The following is an 8,336-nucleotide window of genomic DNA, read 5'->3' as shown; positions in this document are numbered from 1 at the left end:
CTAAATTCAGTGGAAGCTTTGCCATCCACTATGCTCAGTAGCACACAATGGCTTTTGGGAAACAGTTCCATAGAGGAATGGCTAGAATTCATGTCTTTCAGCATAATTTTAATAAGAAAAATAGCTTATGACCATATTATCTGCAAATACTTTCTGGTAAAGCTGTAATCTGAACAGCTTTAGAGTCCTCTTGCATGATTTCAGCAGTCTACTGATACTTGACTGCAAATGTTTGAGAATAGCACACAACGAGCTCTTGGTACAAGCTTCGTCTTCTGCTCTAGCTTAGGAATTAGCAGGACTGTGTCTTTAGAAGTTTCTTGACCCTCCTCTACCTTCTTAGAATAAAATCTTTCTTGTGCTAGATGAATTCAAATGAGAGACTGGTGCTAATTTCCTAGGTCTAACAGAAAAATTGAGGCTGATTATTGGGATGCTGTTGAAATTTGTATGCCGTTAGGCATCTCAACAAAGTTCTTACTCGAAATTTTAATGTGAGCATTTTGCTATTTCCATTTTGGATTAAAACAAAACTCCTTTAAATCATTAGAAAAGGATGCAGTTGATGTAATCTCTTTTGTTTGGAGCAGTTTTTTTTTTTAATTATTATTATTATTATTTAACAAAACCTCATTTTTCTATTAGCAAAAACAAGGCAGATAACCCCAGTTGATATAAAAACAGTCACCACCTTTTCTTGTCTTGATCTCTGAAGAAAACATCCATTTATTCTATTAGCTGATCAGGTGGTAAGCTGATGATCAGGTAATCATTTGTAAGTGCTTTTATTTCAGCAAATGGGGGATGTACCTTGCTCTAGCTACAGCAATGGCAGCTTTTTCTGACCACATGCCAGGAGGCTAAAAACATGCCTGACTAATATAGATAGGCAATGCTGCGTCTGTCTATGAAAATCTGTCATTTTAAGGGGGGCAGAAGTTTAAGCACAGTGACAGAATGAGGGAGGCAGTCTACAAGACAGGGTGGAAGAGGTATACTAAAGTCTCTCACTAGTTCTGTGCCTGTAGATTATTACATTAAAGGTTTAATTCAGCAAGCTACTTGCTTGCTTCACCTGAGATGTTGTCCTATTAAAGAGAATGGGAGTATTTACATGGTTAGTGTTAAGTGAGGGTACCTGTATCTTGCTGAATTAAACACTTTTAGAGCAAATGAATTATAATCACCCTGGAGCTCTATTTACACTTGTTCCTTTTTCCCTTGGCATGATGCCCAACAGCTGTACCACCGGGAGGAGTTATCAGCTCTAACTGTCCTTCACCTCCCTCCCTGCTGGAAGGGACTGGTCCCTTTGATCTGCTGACAGAGCCATTGCAGTGATTCATTTAAAGTGACATCGGTTAGCTTAAACAGTTGTTTTTTTGCTAACTTGGCTCTTTTAGACTGAAAGGAATTAGGGAGCTTGCTAGCCTCCTTCCCTAGCTCAGCTGTTTATGGGCTGCACACATGTTGGCACAGTGTAAGTAATATCTGTGGGTCAATAACAAACCAAGCCTGAATTTGATAAAGGATGTATTTTGAATGTTGACTGTATTGCTAACAAATACACATATGTAATGGCGGAAAAAAAGGCTACAGACCATTTATTATATTTGCTACTTCATCCTATCCAATAGATCATATGATGAGTAAAGCAAGTAAATTTGTTATTGAGGAGAACCAGTAATTCAATTGCCCAACATCTAGCAAAAACAAGATGAAATTTGCTGATAATGCGTAATATCAGGCTCTTGATATCTTGTTAAAATGGGGAGGCTCCCAAAAGAACAGCTATAGCAAGTTCTCATAAAATGTGGTATTTGTAACTGATGTTGGGGTGTAAAGGATCTTCTTTGGCTCCACAACTGAGAAACCTCGTTTTGAAAGCAGGAGTGTGGTTTATGGATACCACTTACTGTTCTGATCATAATAAGGATTGTTTCCTATTCTTTCTTTCCAGTGGGGAGCCTGTTTCTCTCTCAGGTGAACTGGCAGATGAGGTGAGCGTAAAGCCATTTTCTCTTTTTCACTCCAGCATTCAGTGAAGCACCTAGAGGTTAAGGAAGGGCTGGATAGGTAGATGGGGGGCTTAATGCCAGGGTGGTCTCTCTGTAAGCCTGGTGGCTGGGGCACACAGTTGTTTTTCTGCCATATGGAGTACGTTATGAGATAACCTCTGTGTTCTAAATTTGGGCCTGTTTGTGTTTCAAAAGGGCTAATTAAATTTAATTTTACTGTTAAAAAAATATTCTTTTTTATACTTACAGTAAAATTAAATTTTACAGTACAGGTTGGAGGAAAAACTTGTTTCAGAAGTCTGGGTTTAACAGCCCAAAGCCTTAAACTGGAGTGAGGCCTGCGCACTTAAAAACATGGCGGGGCATTGCTTGGCACTCAGTGGTGCCAGCTAGGCCGAAATGTCTCCCGTGTTTAACTCCTGCATGCCATGCCATGCCTCTCATAGTACTCACAGCCAGTGCATCTAGCTACAGCTTGGAGCCTGGGGGGCACCGTGGGAGCACCCTGTGGCTCCTGCATGAGGCAGTCAGACATCTGCCAGCATAACGTGGGCCGTCCCTCCTTGCTGTACAGGGGCTTACTGGTGCGGCTTAGCCACTGTCTCAGTAACAGTTCAATTAGTTATAGGAAGTGGGACAAGAAAGATCAGCGTTGTTCTTCGTTCTTCATCCCAGTGTTACTTGGCTGCTGGCTGGTAGGGGTTAGGGCTCATGCTCTCAGCAGCAGGCCTGCTGAAGCTAAAGCACACTTTGATGCATGAGAACAGTGGAACTAGCTAAAACTGTCAGTGGATGTACCCACTAAATACAACAGCATGGGATTCAGTAGAAAAACTGCTACTGGAGTAGTGCTTTTCATGGTGTCCCCCCCCCCCCCTTTTTTTTTTCCTTTTTTCTTTTTAAAATAATACAAGTCATATGTTTCTTGGGACTGAGTAGCATGGAGGAAATCTGTCTTTCTGTAAGATGAAATGTTTTGAGGAAAACCAGCTAGGGGAAAACTCAGCTGCTCTGTGCAACGCATGTCTGTGTCTGTTTCCTGTGTTTTACAATATATGCCACATACACTAGATGGCAATGTAATACCTGCATAAAGGGCTTATTAGTGAATTCAACAAAAACTGCTCTCAGGTAGGTACCACAAGCTCTTTTCAAGTAACAGCTTTACCTGAACTGCTCTACTCTTATTGTGAGCAAACATTCTAACACAAGGGAAAAATATGGGACAAGTTTAGGTCAGGAGAGGTCCACAGAGTTTGTTTCTTGCTTGTTCCCCCTTCAGTATTTTTCATAACTGCTTATATATTTGGCATGTCATATTTCAAATGGTAAACTCTGTGAATATGTGGTTTAATCAGGTTTTGCATCTCCTATCCCTGTTTGACACTAGCTCAAATAGCTTTGAAACATCCTTCCCGTGTATTCCCTTTAGAATACTTTAGACATTGCAGATGTTCCCCTTTCATTTCCTCTTTTTCCGATGAGCAAAACCTGTGTAATAGCTCAGTAATGTTTCTGGGACACAAGGAAGCTTTGTTGCATGTGTATTCCAGGTCCACCTCTTTCTCAGGCTTTGCTGTGACTTTCTGGATTTAGCCCAGGCACAGATAAGCCTGTGATAATAGTTGATTTAACATACAATGTACTCTACTTATTCATATATTTATGTGATTGCCTCATTCAAGTATGGCCAGAATGAAAAAGGTTTAATATATCTGAATGTTTGGTAAAACTGTAACATACAGAGAAGCTTTTCCTCTACAGTTTGTTTGTTTGTTTTTAATTTATTCCACATACTATTTAAATAAAACTTAAGGGATATCTGCTGTCCTGAATTCATAGCAGAAGTTCTGTTTATTTCTTTTCTTGGTAATGCTGTCATCAAGAATAAAACAGAGATATTACTATGTTCTGTTTTTTGCATTATAACCCAGAAAATTAGTATTTCACCGTGCTGAACTTTTAATCTAAGTTTTAACTCAATTCATACCCTTTGCAGCTTTCTTAACTGTGTAATCAGTGAAATTCTATTTTTCATTCAGTCACTGAAGGATTAGTAGGACGCTCCAGATGTTATTCTCTAGTATTTCTAGTCTCAAGGTATGAAGAGCTGCTGTAACCTGAGGAAACAACCAGTAATCCCACAAGTCCCTCAAGAATTTGTCCTGTCAAGTATCTTTCTACATCCTGTATAGCTGCTTAAGTTTTTTCTTTCCTCCTTTTTATTTTTTATTTCTCATGTCTTCATTTACTCTCTCCCAATTAATTCTTCCAACATTTTTCCCCATTAGAGCAGTCTCTCACAGGCCATTTATTATTTCCGTCCTGTCCACCCACCTACTTTTTTTTAGCTGCCTTTTCCTTCCTTCCTGCTCACTTCTGTGTAGAAGATACAAGGATTGAGAACTTGTATTTTGGCTTGCAGGGAGTTAACAGCAGTAGTCAGATTAATTTTCTCCTGTGGGGGTTTGGTATTACCATTTCCTCATGCTTGTGCTTTGACTCTATCATAAGATCAATTGATTATTTGTTTTCTCAACAGAGTATCTGAATGTAAGCAATACAAAAACTATAGAAAAGCTTAACACTGCTTTCCCAGTGACTAATTGCGATTGTGTATTTCTCCTGACTGCACCTCCTCTTTCTTGTCTTCTAAAGCTCCTGAGCTGTACATCCTTCCTCGGCCCCTTTCTAGCAAGGACTTGCTCTTGCATTTGAGGCCAGCAGTGGAGCTTTCCTTGAACGCAGCCCTCTGTTACAAACCAGCACAGGTTTGCATTGTACTGCAGTATTGCTAGCCTCAGGGTTTTCTTTTAAAGTGAAACAGAAAGCAAAAGTGAAAACTGAATCAGGTCATTAATTTATGGAAAATGCCTTCCCTAACTGGGTAGTATGGCTTTAGATAAAAGTCAGTTGAAAATTCCCCATGAAATCCTTCTGGTGCTTTTGATAGCTGGAGGGGTCCCAGGATAAATTTCTCCATTCCTAGCACCACACTTACCATGTGGCATCTTGCATTTGAGACATTTTATTAGGTAATATTGTTAAAAATAAGTTCACAATATGTATTTTTAAAAGCTTATTAAATATATGTATATATGTACTTTAACCGCAGCTGTTTAGAAAATGTTTTTGAACATCTGTTGTTTGATTTACATTTTGATTTGACACTCTGACACAGAGATGTTTGTCCTTTTGGTTTCTGAGAGATTCCTTTGAGATATGAAGTTAGCAGCCTTGGGTGAAAGATGTCTGTCTCAGACTAACGTATTCACACCTGCATATAAAGTAAGGCATTAATATATTAGAGAGACTGATTTTTATGCAATTAACTTTTATTTGCAAGTGAGGAGTAGTTTTCATTTGAGTGAAGAAAAGCAAGTCAACCTGTGCAGACCTATTGCTTCACTCTATTGTTTTGGGGTTATAGTTTTATGTTGTCAGAGTATTATATACTAGATAATTTCTGTGCTTTATAAGATACCACACAGTTCCAGGTGCTGAAAAAATGCAGGAGACATTCCATATGTTATTTTAATATAAAAAGAATGTATTTTGAGTAAGGAGTGGAAGGTCAGCGTACTTGGTTTAGCCTCAAGATTCAAATCATTCATATGAGTAATTTTCACAGTTCTCTACTAGCAAATGTTGCAAAGTGGATTTCTCAGGCAAGGAGAAAATAAAAAATGATTTTTTCTTCACTGATGAACTGATTTGATTCTAGAATGATTGACTGTGTGAGATTGAAGCGAAGAAAAAAAAAAACTTGCACGTGTCCATCTTTGATCACACATTCCCCAACACAAATCAAACTTAAAAAGCATATAATAAGTCACAGTGACTTAAATGCTAAAATACTTTTTTTTTTTTTTTTTTTCCAGTGGAGTATCACCTCTGGCTCTGGCAGCTACAGCATCTCAGCCCATCACAGCTTTGCAATTTCCAGCTGAAATTCTGTTCTCATTTTGTTGCTATTTACAGTTTGCAATGTGAAAATATAACACAGCTGATGTGAATTTTCTTTGCTTTGTTTTAAATTAGACATATAGTCAGGTTGCGGTGATGATTGCAGTAGCATGTATTTTCTTTTTTTCTGTTTAGGTTGGATTTACGCTGGCCCATCAAGTTGGTGATGTCGTTTCTTTCCTCTACGTTCGAAGCCTTCGCCTTAAGGACTTTTCTTTAATTATGGGATTCTATTTCAGAAAAGGAAAACAGTTTTAAGAATAATTCGCAGTGCAAATCTCTTGCATCTGGCTAGTTACAATGTTCAGACTGGACTTTCTCCCTTTCTGATTATCTGTTTTCCAGGGTAAAATGGATCAACTGTGTAGTTGAGGGAAATCTTGATCAATTTGGTAAGAAATGCCCATAGTGCCTATGGTGATTTGCAATGGTCTTAAGTATAGAAGACAGAGCAGCTGACTGAAATTCACAGGGAGAAAAGTGACATAGCTGTTATCCTGCAAGTGAGACCAACCCATAAGAGAGAAGTAGTAATAATTTTTGCCCACACATTTCCCATAATTTGACCTACATGTTTAGAAGAAAATCCTGAAATCCTTTGTTATCAATTGTTTCTTCAAGCTTTTATATTTTCCTTGACATTTGGCTTACTCAGTAGGCCTGCCTTGTGAATGAGTTCATTAAGGACTGTGGTATCTCGACATCAGAGTGCTGTTAAATGTACCTGAGGATATCATGTGGGAAATGAAATGTTTTCTTGAAACTTTGTTCCAAAATGTTTTTATTTTTTTTATTACTGACCTGACAGTAATGGTGGTGTTCTTGAACTGAGCTATGTATTTGGGTTTGTCTTAAAACCAACCAACAAAAAATCACTGAGAATCTTTAATATTCATGCCCTAAACACTGGAGGGAGACGGGGGATCCAGACCAAAACCCATGAATGTATTTCTTTTTATTTGGTGTACAGATATGTGGCTCTCTTTCTTCAGTGTAAAGTTCCTTTAACATATTGGAATACTTAATATATTGATTATTTAAAATTATTGAAAAGTTCACCGCGCCTCTGTTGAATGTTCAATTCCTTTACCATTCCCCTAGGCAATGGCTGCATTTATGTTGCACTTAAAGCTAAGATGACCTCTTTCTGGAGGCACAGTCAGCACACTTTTTCTTTTAGTGAAAAGAAATTAGAATGCAAAAGTAAAGGAGATGATGAACATAAAATCTTAAATGCTGGTAAAATTGTGAAGTAGCATGTATGAATTAGATGGAAAGAGGTTACTCCCTAATTTCTCTCTAAAAAGTTGCATTTTGTGACTTCTGGTGGCTGAAACATCTTTAGGGTTAAGAAAAGTTTTAGAACTAGAGGAGATCACTTGATAACTCCAGTATTTGCAGAGCTCTGGATAATTAAACTCCTCGTTTCTATTTGGTAGAGGAAGAACAGTGAGTACTTTGAATTTCACTCTCATTGCATTTCAGCACTCTTTGGCATCTCTTACAGATTCATTACAAAGACTGAGTGGACAAGGAAGAGGCAGTTGCTGTAGCAGCCAGTGGCTGTAGAGGAATAAAAAAAAAATGTTGGGGAGGATGAAATAGTGGAGAGGACCTGGGAGGGAAGCTCAGGTTTAGGGGGAAGTTTCTGGTCTTAATAAGGCAAACTTGAGGAGATGCAGAGAAGAAGCATGGGCCTGAGTTGGCAATGGGGTATTAGGATGATAAGTGGAGACAAATGTTATCCTGTGCTTTTTCACGTGCTGAACTCTTCTGCTAAATCTACTGTGGTGGCTTGTGGAAAAAAAAAAGCACAGTACAGCATTGAAGAGTAGGGGATGGAGGGATGTCCTCTTGTGTCACCCTCATACCCCAAAGGTGCACTCACAATTTTAGCTAATACTCCTTCCTGTGAAAGCCAAGACAGCATGCAGCAGCAGGCTCAGGGAAAAGCCAAGGTGGCTGAGCCCTCGCTTTGCAGCATGCAGAGCTGCTGAACTTGAGCAGATGCATCTTGAGGGTGGTCTTGTTTGCACTTTACCTGGTTTCTGGTGCTGCTGGAGGCTGTATCCTACTGAACTTGAATGGTCCAAGGCAGAAATATGCAGAAAATATCCAGTCTGGGGGTGCTGCGAGAGCATTTACAGGACGTGGTTAATGGCAGTGCAAGGTCTGGTGATTAAAACACTTGTTGTAATCTTATGCCTTTGATCTTACCATGCTGCTTGTCCCATCGATCATTCCAATTTATTGCCCTAGCTATGCACATTTGCTCTTTGTGGAACTATTTACACAATCTATTCTCATTAGATTATCCAGGTGATTACTCCCTGCCTACACAAAACCAGTTCG

At 39.0% G+C, this 8,336-nt stretch overlaps 1 long non-coding RNA gene across 2 annotated transcripts; it reads left to right on the top strand.

The window, feature by feature from the left end:
- The first annotated feature begins 834 nt into the window (after positions 1 to 834).
- On the top strand, positions 835 to 8,295 carry LOC310898694. 2 transcript variants are annotated; one of them, XR_014583547.1, is made up of 4 exons: positions 835 to 992; positions 1,241 to 1,480; positions 1,961 to 2,000; positions 6,120 to 8,295. It is a non-coding gene; the product is annotated as an uncharacterized lncRNA (long non-coding RNA). The 2 variants fall into 2 exon arrangements; XR_014583548.1 differs by lacking the exon at positions 835 to 992 and having other exon boundaries at positions 1,010 to 1,480.
- The last annotated feature ends 41 nt before the right edge of the window (positions 8,296 to 8,336 follow it).

The sequence above is a fragment of the Anser anser genome, assembly GCF_964211835.1.
Source record: "Anser anser genome assembly, chromosome: 4".
NCBI classification, from domain to species: domain Eukaryota; kingdom Metazoa; phylum Chordata; class Aves; order Anseriformes; family Anatidae; genus Anser; species Anser anser.
The sequence above is the reverse complement of the archived record's forward strand: the minus strand, read 5'-3'. Positions and strand labels throughout refer to the sequence as shown.